The 23,005-nt window shown below is 36.9% G+C and overlaps 1 protein-coding gene and 1 long non-coding RNA gene across 2 annotated transcripts in view; one reads left to right on the top strand and one right to left on the bottom strand.

The window, feature by feature from the left end:
- Nucleotides 1–23,005, top strand: part of LRATD1 (LRAT domain containing 1) — a 912,369-nt gene that overhangs the window by 111,490 nt on the left and 777,874 nt on the right. The window lies entirely within an intron of this gene.
- The window catches only part of LOC126933860 (uncharacterized), a 281,689-nt gene continuing 260,524 nt past the window's right edge, over nt 1,841–23,005 (bottom strand). Inside the window, exon 3 of the long non-coding RNA XR_007718749.1 lies at nt 1,841–2,135. This is a non-coding gene — a long non-coding RNA (uncharacterized LOC126933860). The remainder of the gene's footprint in view (nt 2,136–23,005) is intronic.

The following is a 23,005-nucleotide window of genomic DNA, read 5'->3' as shown; positions in this document are numbered from 1 at the left end:
CTAACAATTAGGAAGCTTATACTTCATTTTATCTCTCAAGTCAACAACTGTACATTTTTAAAAGACTTTATTCCGCTCCCCAACCCCAAATATTTAAGCAGGAAATTTTCTTGTCTCAGGTTCTGACAAAAATTTTATCATCTGGGATGTAACAAGATGGAAAAAAAAATAATGCACGATTCTTGTTTTTTTATATTCTTCTGTTTAGTGTAATATCATCTGATTACAAAAAGTTCTATATTTTCATGCAACCTTTTAAATGAATTCTTGTCCAATTATGTGAGAGGTATGGGTAAACTTGATACCAACATAATACACATGCTAATAGATTTAGCTAGCAATGTGTATTTGGCACCTCTTATGTGCCAGGAAGTATTCTCAGTGCTAGTTAAAAAGTGATTTTGATGCACACAAACTCCTAACTATGTGAGGTGAATGAATATGTTAATTAGCTTGATTGTTATAATCATTTAATAATACATTTATATATAAACATCACAAAATATTGTATACATTAAATATATACAATTTTTACTTGCCAAGTATTCTTCAATACAACAAGGGAAAAATGAATGTACCATCTGTATCAGTCAGGGTTCAAACAGTGAACAGAAACAAAACAGAAATTTGAACAGGGAAGATTTCATACAAAGTGTTTTTAACTATAATAGGAAACTGGAGTAATGAGATATTGGCTAGAAGAAGTAAGGAGAACGCTAAGCAGTGTGGGGCTAGCAGATATACGGATCCATCACTATATCTTGGACTGAGAGAGTATGCTCAAGGAGGAACCTGCTTGGCTCTGGAGGTCATAAACAAGTCCACTGTATAGGAGAAAAGTCACTGTGCTAGCAGAAATTAAACATGTTTTCTAGGGTTCTGGGGAAGGTTTCATGGTGTGGGGGACGGGGTATCCCTGTCTCACCAGAAGCTACTAAACTACCAAGGGCAGAGGTATTTTCCATAGGGTGACTAACTTGTCCTGGCTTGTCCAAAAATGCCTAATTTTAAAGTATAAAGCCCTATATGTCACAAACACCCCCAGTCCTGAGCCAACCAATATGGTTGGTCACCTAGATTTCTGATAACAGCTTCTGGCCACTAGGAGCTTGTGGCTGCTGAGCACTGCAGATGCTGAGCACTGCAGAAACTGTACGCACTACGAGAGCCTGGCGCTGGAACTTTGCCCATGTTGCAGACACTGGGCACTGAGGAAGTCATGGGTGCTGCAGGAAGTGAATGCTGGAAAAGCCACCCACATTGTAAAAGCCCGTTGACACTGCAGAATTAAGGCTTGGATAAATTATGTCATGGGGATATATTAAAGAATGTGACATCATATCACATTTCACCTTCATATGAAAGAAGGTGACATGCTTTAGAAATGCAGTAACTAAAAATGACCCTAATTAATTTAATTCCTTGGGCCAATTTCATTGACTCTTCCAAATAGTGAATAATTCCAGTGCTCCCCAACAAGGCTCTGTACAAAGGACAACCATACATGTGTTTTTTGAAATGGGACTGGAAAGTCAATAGACAATATCTTGCCTGGGGATGTGTTAGTGGCGTTGATCGTGGACTCTTAGATTCCTTGAAAACACATGAACGCTGCTGAAGGAAACTAGCAAACCACTGGTTACCTAGAGGTTTTAGCAGAAGATGTAGCGCGGCAAGACAAGTAAGCAACACGCTTTTCTGGGTCGAGCTGGGTAAGAAGCTATCGTAAGGACCCATGCAGCTCCCTAGTGTCTTGATACTTGTGGGAGCTGGAGAAATGTCTGTCATGTACTACCAACTGCATGCAAATAAGCATGAGTGTTTTCATAAGCCTCCTAGATATATGCGTATCTCTTAACTCCACAATCTAAGATTACATAGTAAGAAACAGGCAAGCTCACCAGCTGGAATCAAAGCATAAAAGCACTGACATCAAGGCCCAAACTGCCTCAGACCTGTGGCAATTGACTAAACTCCAGGAAAACAGAATCCATTATTGACCCATGAAACAGACTTCCCACTAAGAATGAGTAAGCAGGCTCCTTGTAGAGAAAGCAACCAAGCCTGGAAGGCTTTTAACTTACCTCCTTCCGAAGCAGCTGAAATAATAAAGCAGTGTTGTCCAGCTCACTGTCCTGCAGAGAGAAAGAAGACCTAAAATCAGTTTGAACAAAGTCAAAGAAAATCCAAAAAATGACAAGGAAATAGGTTAATGTTATCTGAGTGACCCTTATTCGTGAGTTAAGAACTTTTATAACTTTACATTTCATAGTGCATTTCCTCCTAACAATTTTGTGAGTTACATTTTATTATCCTCATTTTGCAAGTGAAAAAGGCAAGGCTCCTGGAGTTGAAGGAAATTGACCAATTCTTCAAGAACTATTAAGTGTCAGACCCTGGAATCACACAACATTCTTTTCTCTAATGGTCTATGAGTAGACATGGCCCTTATTTTGACTTAAAACCGTAATCAATAGAAAAGAATAAGAATAACCTACATTGTATTATACTTGGTTTTGTTTATGAAAAAGATGATGCTTCAAAAGAAAACACAGTTGTAGAATTCAGGAAATCACTTCAATGAATATTCTATCCTCTGAGTGTTCCCAGAGAGATGAAGTAAATGCCACATTCTCTGGCTACCTTGACTTCTCTCCAATGCCTTTAAATAGATTTTTAAAATTATATCTAGTTTTCTAGTTCTTCCTGATGTGAAGTTTGCTCTGCTGCAAACTAGTTTATCACAGCCAGAATTGAAAGATAAACAATTTTTGGAAGGAAATTGGTCATTATCTGACTGACTTTTAATTACGTGCATATATTAAGCTAGTACATACACTTCTACAATCTGTCCTAAACATAACTCACGTATATGTATGAAGACATATGTGGAAAGGTTTTACTGTATTTTTCCACAATAAAAAAATTGGAAAATATTTAAATTATTTCAATAGAAGAGTTGTATTACATACATGATAGTATATTTATTCAATGAATATTATGCATCAATTATAAAGAATGGAAATAAAATCACATTATATTAACACTGACAGGTCATAAAGGCGTCCTTATTTCTTACCTTACATGAAAATCAACTCAAGATGGATTAAAGACTTAAATCTAAGAACTGAAACTATAAAAATTCTAGAAGATAACATTGGAAAAACCATTTCAAACATTGGCTTAGGCAAGAATTACACGACCAAGAACGCAAAAGGAAATGCAACAAAAACAAAGATAAATAGTTGGGAGCTAATTAAACTAAAGAGCTTTTGCATGGCAAAAGGAACAGTCAGCAGAGTATAGGGGAAACCCACAGAGTAGAAGAAAATCTTCACAAGCTATACATCTAACAAAGGACTAATATCCAAAATCTATAACAAACTCAAGCAAATCAGTAAGAAAAAACTAGCAATCCCATCAAAAAGTGGGTTAAGGACATGAATAGACAATTCTCAAAAGAAGATATACAATGGCCAACAAATGTGAAAAAATGCCCAACATAACTAATGATCAGGGAAATACAAATCAAAATCACAATGTGATACCACCTTACTTCTACAAGAATGGCCATAATTGAAAAATACAAAAACGCTAGATGTTGGCATGGATGTTGTGATCAAGGAATGCTTCCACACTGCTGGTAGGGATGTAAACTAGTACAACCACTATGGAAAACAGTGTGGAGTTTCCTTAAAGAACTAAAAGTGAACTACCTTTTGATTCAGCAATTCCTCTTATGGGTAGCTAGCCAGAGGAAAAAAAAGTCATTATACCAAAAAGATACTTGAACACATATGTGCATAGCAGCACAATTCGCAATAATAAAATCGTGGAACCAACCCAAATGCCCATTAATCAATGAGTGGATAAAGAAACTGTAGTATATTGATATGAGGTAATATTACTCAGCCAATAAAAGTAATGAATTAACGGCATTTTCAGTGACCTGGATGAGATTGCAGACTATTATCCTAAGCAAAGTAACTCAGGAATGAAAAGCCAAACATTGTATGTTCTCACTGATATGTCAGAGCTCAGCTATGAGGACGCAAAGGCATAAGAATGATACGATGGACTTTGGGAACTTGGGGTAAGAGTAGGGAGGTAAGAGATAAAAGACTACAAATATGGTGCAGTGTATACTACTTGGGTGATGGGTGCACAAAAATCTCACAAATCACCACTAAAGAACTTACTCACGTAGCCAAATACCACCTGAACCCCCATAACTTATGGAAAAAAGGTTAATTTTTGAGTGTAAGAGTTTATAATAAATACAGCAATAAATACAATAAATAAATAGCAATAAATACAGTAAGTTACACTAATGTAAGGTAAGAAGGTATGAGTGTATTTAATGTATAAAACATAGACTAGATGTAATGCTTTTCAAACTAGTCTTTGATGAAGACACATGTTTTATTTGTTAATTTTAAAAGTTTGCAAACCAATCCTTTTATAAAATATGATTAAAATGAATAACTGATTACATCTTTTGTTATCATGAGAAAATCAATGGCTGTAAAAGTTTCTAAACATATCTGTAGACTGAAAACTACCCTTCCCTAGGTTGGCATAGCCCATCAACTACCCTTCAAGTAGCATAGATTAAGACTTTCCACAAACTACTGAAAGACATTTTAGGCACGACTGGTAGTGAAAGTTAGACCATACGTTAAATTGAATTGTTAAAATTCTTATAAGCTTAGTATACATTTTTTTGTTACTTGCATACAAAATATTTAAAGGAGAGGTATCCACTATTTCATTGGTCTGATCTGTCCCAGCTATTACATATGTGATTTCTTCAAACACACAATTTTTTATTTTTCATTTATTAATTTTAAAGAAATGTATTAACCTCTAAATATAATATATTCTCTGTACTGGATCCTTTTCTTAGGCATCAATTCTGAATGAAGTATCTTCGTTCGTAGACTTATGTTTAGCATATAAATTTAATTCTAAAGCAATTAACTTCAGACCTCTCCACATTGTATATTTATCATGTAACATAAGATCAATGATCAAAGATACAGTGAATTATAAAAGTACATTGTAGTATTTCTCTTCAGTTGAAGTAATCGCTTTGGAAGTATGCGTTGTTGAATAATGGCCAGGCATACTTATCTTCCTGAATCAGCTGCCAAGGAGACTAGCAACCAACTTTCAGTGATTACTGAAATGCGTATCACCAAGTAGTGTCTTTTCCTTTTTTCTATTTTTTAAGACCTATATTTTTGGACTCACAGTAAACTAGTATAATATATTATATCATAGTTGGCTGATATCAGCTGTCCGTCCATGTACATATATGTGGCTCTTCTAATAAAAATGTGGAGTCTAATTCTCCCCTTGAATTTGGGCTCTTAGGAACTTACAGATTGCAGTTAAAGTCATGCTGTGAGAATTTGAGGCTATATCATAAAATGGGCATTTTTACTCTTTATGTCTCATTTATTTACGTATTCATTAACTCACTAATTTGTTTATTTGTGCAGCAAACACAAACTAATATCTGTTACATTTTGTGATATTGAAAGAGCCATAATATTACCAAGCAATCAATGGGCTCCTTGCCTGACGTGCATAGAGGCCAATACCATGGCACAGACTTTCGACCCAAGAAAAGCTTTATTTCAAGTCAACTGGCAAGCAGACAAGAGGATATGCTCAAATCTGTCTCCCTAAGCTTGAGTTTGGGTCAGGTTTTATAAACATAGGGTAATGAAATGTAATCTGACTGGATCTTATAATGAGATGGTGCTAAGGGGCATGATCTGACTGGTCCTGCCATGAGATTACACCAGAGCTTGATCTGACTGAATCCTGGATCCTGCCATGGGGTGTCCACTTCTAAATTCAGTCCCCGCTCTTCAGACTGAGCACCTAGGTTCCCCCTGTGGTTGCATACTTGCTACATCTGCGCATGCTCAGGTTGCATGAACTTCAACCTGAGAGTCCATGGCAACTATAAAACAACTCATAACTTTGTAATGTAAAAGTTGAACCAGATTGGCCTGATGCAGTTACAATAGCTCTGAACAGACATGTAAATACTTATCACCGTATCAATGTAATCCATGTAAGTGCAGGTTTTTCTGGCACTCAAGCAAAGGGATTCTGATAGTCTTCTCCCAAATAATTAAACACCATTGATATGTTTGACACTTCCTAAATTTATATGTACACATAATTGTATTACCATATGATTTGTACCTATGCTATCAGCTACCTGCTGCATACAACACCAGGAGGATATTTTGTTACCTCAAACATGATAAACCAATGATGTTTTCCCTCTCAAATCTGTGTTTCATTATGTATTTTTTATATTAGTGAATGTTAGAAGTATTCACACATTTGGCTGGGCGCGGTGGCTCATGCCTGTAATACCAGCACTTTGTGAGGCCGAGGCGGGAGGATCACAAGGTCAGGTGATGGAGACCATCCTGGCTAACACGGTGAAATCCCGTCTCTACTAAAAAGACAAAAAACTAGCCGGGCGTGGTGGTGGGCGCCTGTAGTCCCAGCTACTCGGGAGGCTGAGGCAGGAGAATGGCGTGAACCCGGGAGGCGGAGCTTGCAGTGAGCCAAGATTGCGCCACTGCACTCCAGTCTGGGCGATAGAGCAAGACTCCGTCTCAAAAAAAAAAAAAAAAAAAAAAAAAAGAGTATTCACACATTTGCTCAGGTCAACCTTTATTCATCCCTTTGCCTAACAATGAGTCAGTGACAAAATCCAGTTAATTTGGTGTCCTCAAATATCTCTCCGAATTATCTCAATACCCCATCTCCTCAAATTATCTATAGACTCCCATGTTTTCTATCACTGAATATTAAAATAACTCCTTACATATTCTCTCTCAAGTTCATTTGGAACATGACGGCCTGTGTTGCTTTTTCCCCCCAAAGTTGAAATGTGTTAGATCCCTTTCTTGATTAAAGCATTTCAATAGTTTCCCATTGTGTTCGCTGTGAATGCTACTCCAGAGCACAAGATGTGTAAGACATTTATGATCTAACCTTTCCTAATTATTTCAGATCTGTCTCTCAGCCTTTATTCCCTCAAATGCAAAGTTTCAATCAAGCTAAACCTGCTCTTCCCCACACTTACCATCTACTGTTACCTCTTGGCTTATGCATTTGGTATTTGCCATGTTGAATGTTTAAACCTCTCCTATTCATCTTTGCCTGGTTAAATTTCATTCTTCCCTAATTACTCAGCTTAGATGTTACCTTTTAGTGAAGAAATCTCTGAGCATTTAAATTTATTTTATCGGTTTCTCTCTAGTACCTTAGCACCTTATGTACTTTTGCATAGTGCTAGTATCTAGCAGACAAACAGTCAATAGTAACAATTACTATTATTTATATTTAGTGGCTAGACTTGTGACCACATCAACAAATGTAAAATAAAAACTCATAGATTAGAAGAAAATGCAGTGAAAATTATTGCAGCTGTAAAGCATAAAAAATTTTTAGCACAAATAAGCACATATTGAAGTAAAAAAAAAGATACATTGAAATGTTTTCAAATGAAAAAGATTTGCTCTTTGAAAATCAGTATTAAAAATGAAAAGGCTAGCTAGAGAGTTGGATAAAATATCTACAACAGATATTTAAAGAGACTTGTATCCTAAATATATAAAGCCCTCTTTCAATATGATAACATAAAAACAATATACAAAATGGGCAAAGATTTTAAGAGACTCCATAAAGAAGAGAATGGGCATGCAATGTTCCTTATGTGATCATACCAGAATTTAATATTTTAGGGGGTGTTTTTAACACTATTTTATCAATATAATTAGACTTTGTTTAACAATAAAATTTTTAATGGATTTCAAGAGTGTTTACAGATAATTTTCAGTTATTTTATTGAGAAACTATATTGACTTATTTTCTAGTGACCCAAAATATAATGCATTTACTAAAACTTCAGGTGCTCTTTTCTTTACTCTTATTTAATTTCTTTTTTATTTTTATTTTTTTTCAGAGGTTTTCCAGTCAGAACTTTGAATTTAATTTTTTGAAAAAGAAAACAAAGAAAGTCAAATAAGAAGGCTATGTGCTTTTACCTCCTACAAGACTGCTATCATCTGGGTAACCATGCAATTTTTGGATGCAACTTGACAAATCTTGACTATGACAGACCATCTTCAGTATGAATGTCTATCACCAATTTGTTGTTTTTTCCAGTTAATTCAAGGACACTGTACTGTACTCCACCCATTATCTCTTTTGCATCGAACCCACCATTATATTTACAAAAATGATAGTTTTACTCCAGACAACTGGAAACATAAAACATTTTATATGTACCTATAAGATATGCTGCATACATGGACAGAAATTAAATTGACTTTCCTTTATTCCTTGATTCTTTTTATGAACATCACGGATGATGCAGGAGTTTAAATATGTACATTTATGTGCACATGTGGAAAATACATTAATTTAAAAAGTCATAAATATGGAAAATACGCCACAGTTCTCATTTTTAACTTACTGTTCATGGAATCTAAAAATATGATAACTGCTACCTTGGTAGATGGAGTAGCTGGGGACCTGACATTTTGAGGCTGCTATCCATGCAGAAAAAATAATTCAGAATTGATACAGAAATCAGAGAGAAAATGAAGAATTTGCTGTCATAAAGTTCATGAAATATAGAGTTTGAAAATGACTGGTAGTATTTACATGCTATTTGCCAAGCAAGGGGCAAGTAAGGGACTAAGTGGTTTATGCAAGATAATTACCTTAATTTTCACAAGAATGTGAGGCATACATTTTAATTACGGCCTTTTTACAGATGATCAAACTGAGGCCATGAGAGGTTAAGGAACTTATATGAATTCACATAAAGTTGAAATGCATCGTATGTAGCTTAGAGACTAACAGTTATAGCAAAAATGTTCAAGAGAATGTGTTCCTTTTAAGTTAACAAAGCTATACATATTGAACAATTTGCAATTCCCATCTGATAATGATGATCATAACTGTAAGTGTGTGCATGTGTATAATGTGTAAGTTCTGTGCACCTACACGTAGTTGTGTGTGTATGTTTTAATATATAAATAGGTATGGCATACCTGCACAGATATAATTATATATACACTTAATATGTACATGGGTAGAGAGGAAGGACAGAGAAACAAATATGGAAAATGCAAATAAAGCCTCTGAAAACAATGAAGTGAAACAAATTTTGATTTTATTGATTAATGAATTTAGTGATACTATTATCTCCCTGCTGAAAATAAATTGACTGTAATAATTCAAATGACAGCTATTTGGAAATCACGAAGTTTATGAAGTATTTGAAGATACTGACAAAATTTGCTTTTGCCAGGTCAAAGAAAACTTTGCCAAATAAAGTTGGATAAAATTTACGTAATACTACTAAGTTAATGAAAATAGTAGAATACATTGTTTTACACCTTACTAAAAGTGCATACTATGGAGATACAATGTTAATGAGATGCAAACTGATCTCAGTGAGACAGCTGACCTTGCATTTTGTCCTGTAAAATTTGAAACTAATAGCATGCAGACAACATTTCTGGCTTTCAAACTAAAGTTAAATGGTAGTGCCTATTGAGAAAGTCACTGGAGCTGCAGGCTGAATATGGGTCATTAGAGATGTATAATTGAGCTACAATTATGGTAAACATCTGACAGTTTTTTAAAACACTGACAACTTAAGAAAATATATCTTTATAATAAAATGTATTTCCTAAATGTCAAATTGCAGATAACTTAAATTTGTGATAATCTATAATAATTTGCCAAGGAATATAAAAATTACAGAATGACAAATCATCAATTAAATATCAGATCTAAGTTTTAGATTTAAAAAATATATCTTTATAACCATAGTGTGTTTTAATTGCCTTTTCAAAATTCATTTAAATTCTAACTATTTTAGACATAAGCTGAGTAATATCCTATGGTAAGACACAAACCATTCCAACACCAGGGGAGTTGGTTTTGCTCTCAGTTTAAGGGCTGGAACTTATCTTGTGGGAATGTGATAAAATTATTCTTAACTCTAAGGGATTTTCCAACTCTTTGCATAGAATAGCCTTTTTGTTTCATTAGAATATGATTATTGAGAAAGGAACCAGGTTTAGAGAAAGATTTTCCCAAATTATGAGCATTTATTTTTTTAATTTTTAATTTTAATTATTATGGCTGTATAATAGTTATACATATTAATGGGATAATATGATATTTCGATGCAAGCATGCAATGTATAATGATCAAATCAGGGTAATTGGGGCAGGCATCACCTTAAACATTTATCATTTCTTCATGTTAAGAATATTCCCATTTTGGTTTTGATTTGCATTTCTCTAACGACCAGTGATGATGAACTTTCTTTCATATGTTTGTTGGTGGCATAAATGTCTTCTTTTCTTGAGAAGAGTCTGTTCATATCCTTTGCCCATTTTTGATGGGGTTTTGTTTTTTTCTTGTAAATTTGTTCAAGTTCCTTGTAGATTGTGGATATTAGACCTTTGTCAGATGGTTAGATTGCAAGGCTGTGGAGAAATAGGAACGCTTTTACACTGTTGGTGTGAGTGTAAATTAGTTTAACCATTGTGGAAGACAGTGTGGCAATTCCTCAAGGATATAGAAACAGAAATACCATTTGACCCAGAAATCCCATTACTGGGTATATACCAAAAGGTTTATAAATCATTCTACTATAAAGACAGATGCACACATATGTTTATTGCAGCACTATTTACAATAGCAAAGACTTGGAACCAATCCAATGCCCATTAATGATAGATTGGATAAAGAAAATGTGGCACACATATACCATGGAATACTAGGCAGCCATAAAACAGGATGAGTTCATGTCCTCTGCAAGGACATGGATGATGCTGGGAGCCATCATTCTTAGTAAACTAACATAGGAACAGAAAGCCAAACACCGCATGCTCTCACTCATAAGTGGGAGTTGAACAACGAGAACACATGGACACAGGGAGGGGAATATTACACACCAGGATCTGATGGAAGGTTAGGGGTAAGGGGAGGGAGAGCATTTTAGGACAAATACCTAATGCATGCAGGGCTTAAAACCTATATGATGTGTTGATAGGTGCAGCAAACCACCATGGCACACGTATAACTATGTAACTAACTTGCACATTCTGCACATGTACCCCCGAACTTACAGTAAAAAAAAAAATTCCCGGAGGAGGCAGAGCATGGGTGAATAAAAGCCTCCACAGATTGTCCTTTTGACAGGAATACAAACTGAACTACAATCCACACAACAAAGCACCTTCATAATAACCAAAAATCAGGTTAGCTATCGTAGTACCTGGTTTTAACACTATATCAAGGAAAGAGGCACTAAAGAGGGTAGAAAAGACAGTGTGAATTGCTGGCATCACTCTACCCTCATCTTTTTGCAGTGGTCACACTACTCAGAGAGAGAATCTAAGTGCTTTGAGAAGAGAGAGCGCAGTAATTGTGGGACTTTGCATTTGAACCCCGTGTTGCCCTGTCACAGGGGAAAGCAACACTAAGCAGAACTCAGCTGACACCTACAGAGGGAGAATTAGACCAACCCTATCCATGGGGCAGTCACTCATCTCAGCGGTTGGGACCTGAGTTCTAGCTAGCCCCACTACCATGAGCTAAAGGGCTCTGGGTTCCTGAATAAACTTGAGAGGCAGTCTAGGCCACAGAACTGCAATCCCAGACAAGTCCTGGAGTTGTGCTGGGCTTGGACCCATGGATCGTGGGGCATGCAACCCAGTGAGACACCAACTGGGAAGGCCCAGGGAATGAATACAGGTTGTCGTCAGAGAGTACTCACCATGGGCATGGGGTGGTGTGGCCACAGGGAGAAACTATTCCTCTTGTATAAAGGGGAAGGAAGAGTAGGAAGGACTTTGCCTCATGGTTTAGGTGCCAGCTCAGCCACAGTAAAATAGAGCACTAGGTAGATTCTTAAGGTTTCTGACTTCAGGTCCCCGCTCCAGATGAATCTTGGAGACCAGCAAGAACTGGAGAGAGCTCACTGCCCTGAAGAGAAGGACATGATCCTGGCTGGCTTTGCCAACTGCTGATTGTAGGGCTCTGAGGTCTGAGTGAACACAGGCAGTACCAAAGCAGTGGTTATCACAAGCCTTGGGTAAGACCCAGTGCTGTGATGGTTTAGATCTGACCCAGCACAGCCCCAGGGTTGGTGGCCACAAGGGTGCTTGCGTTACTCATCCCCCAGCTCCAGCAAGATCAGGAGAGGGAGAGAGAGGAGAGAGAGAGAGAGAGAGAGAGAAAGAAAGAGAGAGAGAGAGAGAGAGAGAGGGTTGGTTGGTTTGGGAGAAAGTAAGGGAAGAGAACAAGAGTCTCTGACTGGTAATCTGGAGAATTCTCGTGGATCTTATTCAAGATCACCAAGGTGGTACCTCTACAAATATGCAATAGCCACAGCACCACTGGCTGTGTAGCAGTAGATATAGCTGCAGTAACCAAAGATGTAGAGTACAACACCCTAGTCCCTTTGAAGACCTGGAAAGCTTTCCCAACAAGGATGGGTACAACCAAGGCTAGGCATCAAAGACTAAAATAATACCAAACTCTTAAATGCCCAGACACTCTTGAACATCCACAAGCATTAAGACCATCCAGGAAAACTAGCCCATTTGGTGCGGTCATGTTTTCCTGGATGCTCTTGATGCTTGTGGATGTTCAAGAGTGTCCAAGATTGGAGTGACCAATCTTGGAGAGACAGAGATATGTGACTTCTCAGACAGAAAATTCAAAATAGCTATTTTAAAGAATCTCAAAAAAATTCAAGATAATACAGAGAAGGGATTCAGAGTCTTATCAGATAAATTTAACAAAGAGATTAAAATAATTAAAAATAAATTCTGACGCTGGGTGCGGTGGCTCAAACCTGTAATCCCAGCACTTTGGGAGGCCGAGACGGGCAGATCACGAGGTCAGGAGATCGAGACCATCCTGGCGAACACGGTGAAACCCCGTCTCTACTAAAAAGTACAAAAAAACTAGCCGGGTGAGGTGGCGGGCGCCTGTAGTCCCAGCTACTCGGGAGGCTGAGGCAGGAGAATGGCGTGAACCTGGGAGGCGGAGCTTGCAGTGAGCCGAGATCCGGCCACTGCACTCCAGCCTGGGCGACAGAGCAAGACTACGTCTCAAAAAATAAATAAATAAATAAATAAATAAATAAATAAATAAAAAAAAAAAAATAAAAATAAATTCTGGAGTTGAAAATGCAATTAAAATACTGAAGAATGTAAAAGAGTTTCTTAACATCAGAATTCATCAGGCAGAAGAAAGAATTATTGAGCTTGAAGACAGGCTATTTGAAAATACACAAATGAGACAAAAGAAAAAGAAATAAAACAGAAAGAAGCATGCCTACAAAATCTAGAACACAGCCTCAAAAGGGCAAATCTAAGAGTTACTAGTCTTAAGGAGGGAGTAGAGAGAGAGGGGTAGAAATTTTATTCACAGGGATTATAATAGAGAACTTCCCAAAGCTAGAGAATGATATCAATATTCAAGTTCAAAAAAGTCATATAACACTAAGAACATTTAGCCCAAGTAAGAATACCTGATGACATTTAATAATCAACTCCCAAAGGTCAAGGATAAGGAAAATATTTTAAAAGCATCAGGAAAAATACAAATACAATATGTTATATAACAATTGGTCTCTAATATATCTTCCAGCAGAATTCTCAGTGGAAACATTATAGGCCAGAAGAGAGTGACGTGACATATTTAATTTGCTGGAGGAAAAAATAAATGTTGGTGAGGATATGGAGAATAGGGAACCCAAGTACACTGTTGGTGACAATGTAAATTATTATAGCCACTCTAGAGAACGGTTTAGAGGTTCTGCAAAAACTAAAAATAGAACTTTCATATGATTCAGCAATCCCACTGCAAGATATATACCCTAAAAAACAGAAATCAGTGTATCAAAGAGATGTCTACACTCCCATGTTTATTACGGCACTCTTCACGACAGCCAAGATTTGGAAGTTACCTAAGTGTCCATCAGCAGATGAATGTATTGAAGGAAATGTGGTACATATACACAATGGAGTACTATTTGTCCATAAAAATGAATGTGATCCTGTCATTTGCAAACACATGGGTTAATAATATTCTGTTGTGTATATGTACCACATTTTTTTATCCATTCATCCATTGATGGACACTTACATTGATTTCATATCTTAGTTATTGTGAATAGTGTCATAATAAAAATGGGAGTGCAAATATCTCCTTAATACATTGATTTTCTTTTCTTTTCTTTTTTTTTTTTTGATATTGTATTAGTCCATTTTCATGCTACTAATAAAGACATACCCGAGACTGGGTAATTTATAAAGAAAAAGAGGTTTAACGGACTCACACATTTACATGGCTGGGGAGGCCTCACAACCAAGGTGGAAGGTAAAGGAAGAGCAAAGGCATGCCTTAATGGCATCAGGCAAAGACAGAATGAGAACCAAGGGAAAGAGATTTCCCCTTATAAAATCATCAGATCTTGTGAGACACATTCACTACCAAGAGAACAGAAGAGGGGAAACTGCCTCCATGATTCAATTATCTCCCACCGGGTCCCTCCCACAACTCATTGGAATTATGGGAGCTATAATTCAAGATGATATTTGGGTGGAGACACAGTCAAACCATATCAGATATATACCCAGAAGGAAGATTGCTGGGTCATATGAAATCTGAAGATATGACTTGTGTTTCTTTTAGCAACTTGGCCATCAAGTGTTCTGTTACCCTTCATCACAATACCCAATATCCTCCCGAAAATCTTCAGAGAAATATACAGCCTCATGTATCATAATTAACATTAATATTTATTGAGTACGAATTGTGCCAGATACTGCATTTTATTTACATTATTTTAATACCAAAAATAATTTTGTAAGTTAGGGCAGATGCTTTTCTCCATATTTACAGTTGAAACTGATGCTCATAGAAGGCACATAATTTTCCCAGAATAACACAGAAGTGGTGGCATAGCTGGGATTTGAAACCAAGTTTAATTAAGTTCATTGTTTATTTTCTTAATGTCTATACTTGATATTTGACATTTTGGTGAAGGGCTATATTGACTATCTGAACTCTTGATACACAGAAAATTTAGGTTATCACAGACTTTGGTGGGAATAGACCCTTTCCCCTTTCTTCCTTGATAGAACATGAGAAAGCTTGTTCTTGCTTTTCCAGTGTTCTCTTCAATAGGGAACAGGTGTGTGACCCATACTCTACCACTCTGCCTCACTTGCCCAAAGTGGCAACTCTGAAACACTAATGCAAGTAAGAGGAGACTAGAAATAATTAATTGTGTTTGTGGAATTAAGAGTTTCATGGTGATCTCTAAATTTATGTAAAGGTGGCTTCCCTGTTTAGCTGGAGAGACGTCAAAATATGTTCCTATAACCAGAGATTCTGACCCATGTCCGTGACCTGCTAAGAGCTCTGTGAGAAGGCTGATCAAAGGGTATCAGTCATATGGCTAGGTGTGGTGGCTCACGCTTGTAATCTCTGCACTTTGGGAGGCTGGGGCAGGCAGATCACTTGAGGTCATGAGTTCGATTTCAGCCTGACCAACATGGCAAAAACCTGTCTGTACTAAAAATACAAAAAATAACCAGGTGTGGTGGTGTGTACCTGTAATCTCAGCTACTCAGGAGGCTAAGGCAGGAGAATTGCTTGAACCTGGGACGCGGAGGTTGCAGTGAGCCAAGATTGCGCCACTGCACTCCAGTCTGTGCAGCACAGGAGACACCATCTCAAAACAACAACAACAAAGACAAAAAAAGAGGATATCTTAAATAGGTAAGAAATCCCCCTTTCTTGGAATATCTATCACAAAATAAAGAACAAGATCACTTTTTTCCTTAAAGCAAAGTTTAGTCTATTAGCAAAAAAATACACAAGCTGTTTTCATCAGCTTGTATTTTTCCCCATAATAGATCTGCATTTTTTATCTTGGTTGAATGACTCTTTGAAACTCTAGATGGCCTGCCAAACACTTCTTGTTATTCATCGTCGATTCACAAGGTTGTTCTTAACTCTCAGGTAATTACACATTTTTAAAACTTCCAATCACCATTTTTGAAATGTGTGTCAATAACAGCTGGGCTATTGTTTTAATGTATAATGAAGCACACACAATTCATTTTTATGAAACAAAAAGCCACTGAGTCATTGGCATACCACTTTTTCTCTTACTTCTGCTAATAATCTTAAAACTATACAAACTGCCATTAGAGGGGAAAATCTACAGGTATATTGTCAAAGCCATTTTGTTGTCATGTTTCCCATTAGGAAAAAAAAATGGGTTATCATTAAAAAGGAAGGCTTGTAATAGATAGGCCAACAGAAGCAGTTTTCAGATTAATTTATATGCTGTCATTAGTTGCAATAGGAACTATCTATGGAAATCCAGCATTTATATATGAAGACTGGCTGAAAGGAATCAAGAAATTTGAAAACCCACAGTATCAAAATTGTAAATTCTCAAAAGGATAAACACAAAAGTGTGAATTTGTTATGTGTTTTTTGAACTATATTCATATTATACCATAGGGAGTGGGGAAAAGGAAAACGTCTTCTTGTTAGTAGCTTTCTATTGGTATGTAACATATTCTAAACATTTTCACTGAAGTCGATTGAAAAATTCTTATGATAAACGTTTTTGAACATTTTTATGTTAATTTAGGAATCTGGACACTTTTTGGGCTACCAACTTATATGATACCATCTCTATATTCAAGGATACAAAGTAAAGAGTTCCGTAAGTAATTTACTGATAAATATGATATTTAAGGTATATAACTTGAATCACATTTAAAATATAGGTTATATAGAAAAAAGAATAATCATACGTCAGTGCAAAAAAAAAAAAAAAAAAAAACAGCAGAGGTGAGGAATATTGTTGGTCATAGCCAGAGAATATCAGTACTCATTAAAAAATAAAAAAGGTAAATTGAGACAAAAAAGAAAAGCAAAACTTGAAGTTTTAGAACTGCATGTCCTTTCTCTTTCAGAGAAGGGAGAAAGGGGCTGAAATACAAAGAAGGGAGTCTGTGAGTGTCAGAAATGCTTTGGCCTGTAGCTGAGTGGAGCTTAAGTGATAGAACCACTGTTTGTTAGAAACAGAAAGAGTAGGGGACAGAGTGCTTTTATCAACACATAAGTTTTCCAGTTAGCAATGTCAAGCGTAGAGTGTTAATTTAATATTTTATCTAGCCCAAAATTTCAGCCTTATTATACTGTTAGTGTTGCAAAATATAACATGAAGATTTGAAACTGAAATTTTACTTGTTCACATTGATCCTTCCTTTCCATGGTCTCTCCCCTAACAAACCAGTACATTTACTGCCACAGGAAAAGAGACAATCTAGTTTGATTAAAGAAAAAAAATAATCTCAGTTGTGAATTTCAATGGATATTTTTAAACTTTTTGCAGGAGTATTGTTAAAATGCTGTTGTTATTTGTTGCATTTTAAAAATTTTATTGTAGTAAGAACGCTTAGCATGAGAATCTACCCTCTTTACAGATTTTTAAATATATGATAAAGTATTGTTATTGTGGTAAGAACACTTAACATGAGATAAGCGCATTCTTAACAAATTTTTAAGTGTATAATAAAGTATTAATATCTATAGGTACAATGTCGTGTAGCAGATCTCTAGAACTTTATTTATGGTGGATAACTGAGATTTTATTTTTAGTTCAAAAAGCAGAGCATCACTTACTAGGATGAAAGTCAGAAGCTCTCAGAGTATACAGTCCTCAAACTATAAAGCTGAGAATGCATGATAATGCTAAATATCTTCTTCTCATCCAAAGGAGAAAAGAGTTTTATCACCAAGCATGTATCAAAGGAGTAAAATTCAAATGGGCCTTGACTAAAATGTAGATATGTTGAGTCTCTACAGTTACAATTTCCTACTTTGATCCATTTGGGTCAAATCCAAAGAAAGATCAGCAGGAGTGCGAATGAAAATGCATCGGTAAGTATGAAGGTATCTTTGAACAGATAACGTTTGTGCTTTGTTTATAAGGTAAGACCTGCCGATAATGAAAATTGATAAAATTAGGGTAGAGAAACCCCAATATCTGAGTGAGATACTTAAGGAAATAATGCTGAGGTGATCCCATAGTTCTTGACATTACATAGAAAATCACTTCAACCGTCCCCATATCTGTTGTAAGATGGCAGAGATAAAGATGCTGGTAGGGACGGGATGATGATGGTGATCATAATGCCAACAGACATGTCTACATTCTTAACATCCATTTTTTTAAATCCCTCTAACAACTCCCTAATGCATGATCTGTTATTACCCTTTTTTAGAGATGAAGAGAGTTTGTCATAGCTAGAAATACTGAGAGAAAATCTAGACAGTAGATTCTTTAAATTTAGAATGAGAAAAGCTAAAAGTGGAAAAGAAAATCTGATAGACAGTCATGATAGAGATGGAATTTTCTGTAGCCAATGAGGCAGGACAGAGAACTGACAGAATGTTCAAAGTTTCAGTAAAAGCTATGGAAGATCAAGTACATCACACACACCAGAGGTCTCCTGGCTGAGTGACTCATCACAGCCAACAGGGAAAACTAAAGTAGTTAGTTGAGTTTTCTCAGTGGTCAGCATAGGCCATCCATGTTTCTCTAAAATAACGAGCATCCTCAAAAACATAATGTGTGATTTTTTTACAAAAACTTTATATTCTTAAGCAACAAATATTTATTTCTCACTATAAATTCTTAGCCATTTGGGTTACAGGAGGGCTTCTGCTCGGTTGTAATCCTGTAGAAACCTAGTAAACAGTAACCACTCATTTGGATGCTCCTAGTTTCTATACTAGAGAGAAAAATAAAAATCTGCTTGGGTGATCTTACATTGCATTTAAATGGGCTGGTCAATATATATGTGAATAATATGTCTCTTCAGTGACATGCTACTAACTTGTCTACCACTGATTTACTAATTCAGTGTATGGTCCCACCCAACCACAAAATGCTCCAGCAGGTGAAATTGTATAGAGAAAATAGAGAAAATATTTTCAGAAAATAGAGAGCTGGAAATAATTGGTAAACTGTATTTCACTCTTTTGGTTACTAATATTTAGCTCACTTGTTTTCCTAAATAAAAATAGAGTATTTGTCATTGCACAAGAGTAAGGACTCAAAATTCCTAGCCAGTTACAATATCAAACACAAAGCCCTGTGACTTTGTAAGGTTTTTACCTCCTTGGTTTCATCACATGTGGCTATTAAATAATTTGCCCTTTTTTGCTGTCAGAGTGGCTTCTTCAGTTTTCTCATCCCTGTAGAATTTTGAGAGTTTAAAGACATTTTTAAGCCTCAAATAGTCATAAATTCACAAATTTTCCATTTACTTTCTTTTGAAAATGGTTCATGTTTTTCTGTTTTGTTTTTATTGTTGGATAATTGTGAATTTTATCCAGTCGATTGTGAAAATTTTGTTATGGAAGTCACGTGACGTTCTAGTCCTCTGAAAAGTATTGGTATTGCTGCTTGTTCATTTGTTTGTTTTAGTAGGCAATTAATTTAGATCAACTCAAGTGTAAGACCTTTCTCTTGGAGAGCAGTTCGAGTTTCAGCACATTTCTTGAAATCTGGACCATGCATGTATGTAGTGATTTAGGGGTCAGTCAGAAGTGCTGGCAGAGAATATACATACACAGCTACACAGCATGTGGTGCTTTCCTCTCTGGATTTCTCCTTTACTAGACTCCCTCTCACTTTTAAGTGGTGTTGATTGCCTGAAACACTTACGTTTCTTGATGTTAGAAAGACTGTGTGTTTTCTTTCAAATTCTAACCATGCTATGTGGTCCTAAATTTGGTCACTTCAAAGGCTTAAGCTGTTAGTTCTAGAAACTCACCTTGTGCCTTTCCCTTCTTAAAAATGTCTGTTTCCTTCCAGATTTACTTGCATTCTATTATTTTTCCACAAAGTTTATAATACTTAACTCTGGGAGGGATGATCCAAGAGGAACTTTGCCATTTAGGAACCAGAAGTTCTGAAATTAACTTTTCAGACAAACAGTAATATCTCCTTTGTAACTCATGAGAAAAAAGATTAACTGTCAAAATTTACACTTTCAAAAATTTTTCTTCTTTTCCGAGAGAGAGAGAGAGAGAGAAACAGGTGTCTCATCTACGTGATGTGTATCAGGAAACTTTAGTCCTATGAAAGAGAATAATGCCAACTGTTTCAAGGTAAGATAAGGAAAGGTGACATTGTTAATAAGAAACACAAGTGGAATTGCTTTTTGTGGTAAATAATTGTAAAAAAAAATTGGCCTCAAAAACTGTCAGAAACTGACTCCCCCAGTGTTACCAACAAAACCTGTTGAAAAGTCAAAGTTGTGTGTATTACAGACCTAGGTCATGGGGTCATGGGGAACATTACCTCACAAAGTTTGTCAGTGTATCAAATGGAGATACTGGAAGTTTGATTTAAGGTGGGTTTTTCAATGTAAGGATATAAAGAAGATTGGATTCAAATCAAGACACAACAGTACAGAATTGTTGGGAACACTAAGGTGAAGAATTTGACACAAAGGATTTAGGGAATCTTTTTTTTTTTTTTTTTTTTTTTTTTTTTTTTTTTTTTTGAGGCGGAGTCTCGCTCTGTCGCCCAGGCTGGAGTGCAGTGGCCGGATCTCAGCTCACTGCAAGCTCCGCCTCCCGGGTTCACGCCATTCTCCTGCCTCAGCCTCCTGAGTAGCTGGGACTACAGGCGCCTACCACCTCGCCCGGCTAGTTTTTTGTATTTTTTTAGTAGAGACGGGGTTTCACCGTGTTAGCCAGGATGGTCTCCATCTCCCGACCTCGTGATCCGCCCGTCTCGGCCTCCCAAAGTGCTGGGATTACAGGCTTGAGCCACCGTGCCCGGCGGATTTAGGGAATCTTATAGCACAGAAAACTAATGAAGTTTTTCATTGCAAAGTCAATTGATCTTTTGGTAAGTTTTCATACTGAACAATCAAACCATTTGGTTGTTTCCAGGAAACTGCTAGAACAATGAAGTCATTCTAATGAAATCAGAGGAATAGAGAAATCATGTAAAGGTAGAGAATGAAATGTGGTTTCAGTTCCCAGAGTGTGGCGAATGTGAGGTTTGATGGTTTGGTTGCACTAATAATGGTATCACTAATATTGCACAAGAACAAACATTACTACCTTTGAAACTGCCACCCATGACACAAAGTAAAAGGAGAAGCTAACATAATAGAATCAAATTAACAAACAGAATCAAAGTTTGTTTTTCCTCACTTAGCCTCCATAACCAATGTAGCCAATAGCCCACTATCCCTCACGTCAAGTAGTCTTTATCACTTTTTCCCCAAGAGCTAATGTGGATATTTAGACAATGTACATTTTTTAAAATAAACATACACTTTTGAGTCCAACATGACCAAAGTTTGCACCAGGTGCCATACTAATTCAAATATAAATAAGAAATAAACCATGCCTAAAGAAACAATTGTTTATAAATAACCCAGTGTATTCTCTCCTCCTGCAATGTGGGATCAGATTCCTTCAGTTAATGTTGCCACTGTATATGGGACTTTCTAGTTGCTTGTTCTCTAATTGCTATATGCATATGTGTGCTTCTAAGTAGTCACTTTCAAGTGTGTAAGTGTGTAGAAGGAGATTTATTCTAAGAATGATGCTCAGCATAAACAGAATATTTTCTCATCTCTGTTAATCTCACCGATTTTAGGGTGCATCTAAGTATTGGATACATTAGAATATTCTGTTTCATGCCTGTTTTCCAAATTGTATATTTTCATATGGCCTTCTTTTCCTATCACGTATGCTTTCAGTTGAATGAAACCTTATAAGGTGACCATCACTATGATTACATACCAATATGAGTCTAAACATTTTACTCAATCATTAATTTTTTTTTAGTTCACTATGTGACATTAGTGTAAGTTTCCTAGAAACTAAGACAAAGGTCAATTTTAATGACATTGTGTCCGGAATTTGTTCCTTCCGGTGGGTTTTTGGTCTTGCTGACTTCAAGAATGAAGCCACGGACCCTAGCAGTGAGTGCTACAGCTCTTAAAGATGGTGTGTCTGGAGTTTCTTCCTCCCGGTGGGTTCGTGGTCTTGCTGACTTCAGGAGTGAAGCCACAGACCTTTGCAGTGAGTGGTACAGCTCTTAAAGGTGGCATGTCAGCTGGGCGCGGTGGCTCACGCCAGTAATCCCAGCACTCTGGGAGGCCAAGGTGGGTGGATCACGAGGTCAGGAGTTCAAGACCAGCCTGGCCAAGATGGTGAAACCCCGTCTCTGCTAAAAATACAAAAAAATTAGCCAGGCGTGGTGGCACGCGCCTGTAATCCCAGCTACTCTGGAGGCTGAGGCAGAGAATTGCTTAAACCTGGAGGGGCGGAGGTTGCAGTGAGCCGAGATTGCGCCACTGCACTCCAGCCTGGGCAACAGAGCAAGACTCCATCTCAAAAAAAAAAAAAAAGTGGCATGTCCAGAGTTATTCCTTCCTCCCGGTCGGTTTGTGGCCTCACTGACTTCAGGAGTGAAGCTGCAGACCTTTGCAGTGAGTGTTACAGCTTATAAAGGTTGTGCTGACCCAAAGAGTGAGAAGCAGCAATATTTGTTGCCAAGAGTGAAAGAACAAAGCTTCCACAGCATGGAAGGGGACCCAAGCAGGTTGTGGCTGCTGGCTTGGGTGGCAAAGTTTTAGTCCCTTATTTGGCCCTGCCCACGTCCTGCTGATTGGTCCATTTTACAGAGTGCTGATTGGTCCATTTTTACAGAGTGCTGATTGGTGTGTTTACAAACCTTTAGTTAGACACACAGCACTGATTGGTGCGTTTTTACAGTTTTGATTGGTGTATTTACAAACCTTTAGCTACACACAGAGCACTGATGGGTGTGTTTACAATTCTTTAGCTAGACAAAAAA

This window comes from Macaca thibetana, chromosome 13 (genome assembly GCF_024542745.1).
Source record: "Macaca thibetana thibetana isolate TM-01 chromosome 13, ASM2454274v1, whole genome shotgun sequence".
NCBI classification, from domain to species: Eukaryota; Metazoa; Chordata; class Mammalia; order Primates; family Cercopithecidae; genus Macaca; species Macaca thibetana.
Note: the sequence above shows the minus strand (reverse complement) of the source record. Positions and strands in the feature narration are given on the sequence as shown.